Source organism: Corvus brachyrhynchos, unplaced genomic scaffold (genome assembly GCF_000691975.1).
Source record: "Corvus brachyrhynchos isolate BGI_N302 unplaced genomic scaffold, ASM69197v1 scaffold262, whole genome shotgun sequence".
Classification (NCBI taxonomy): domain Eukaryota; kingdom Metazoa; phylum Chordata; class Aves; order Passeriformes; family Corvidae; genus Corvus; species Corvus brachyrhynchos.
Genome location: NW_008236626.1, coordinates 1 through 292, shown reverse-complemented (window position 1 = coordinate 292; position 292 = coordinate 1).

The following is a 292-nucleotide window of genomic DNA, read 5'->3' as shown; positions in this document are numbered from 1 at the left end:
AGGCAGTCTCTCAAAAAGATACAAGAGCTCATTTCCACCAGACAAGTACACAGGTACCAGCCCTTCCTACCCTTTAAGCTTGTCATTCTAGGGGAGGTACCACGCTTTCACGGCCTCATATTTCAGTGGGACAAAGAGCAGAAGGAACCACTCACATAATTGAATTCCTTCCACTCCAACCACCTAAAATCATCACACAGCCACAAGAACTGATGGCAAAAATTATTATGAAGGGTAGAGCAAGGCTTCGCACCCTGGGAGGATGTGACTTTGCATGCATCTACTTACCTGT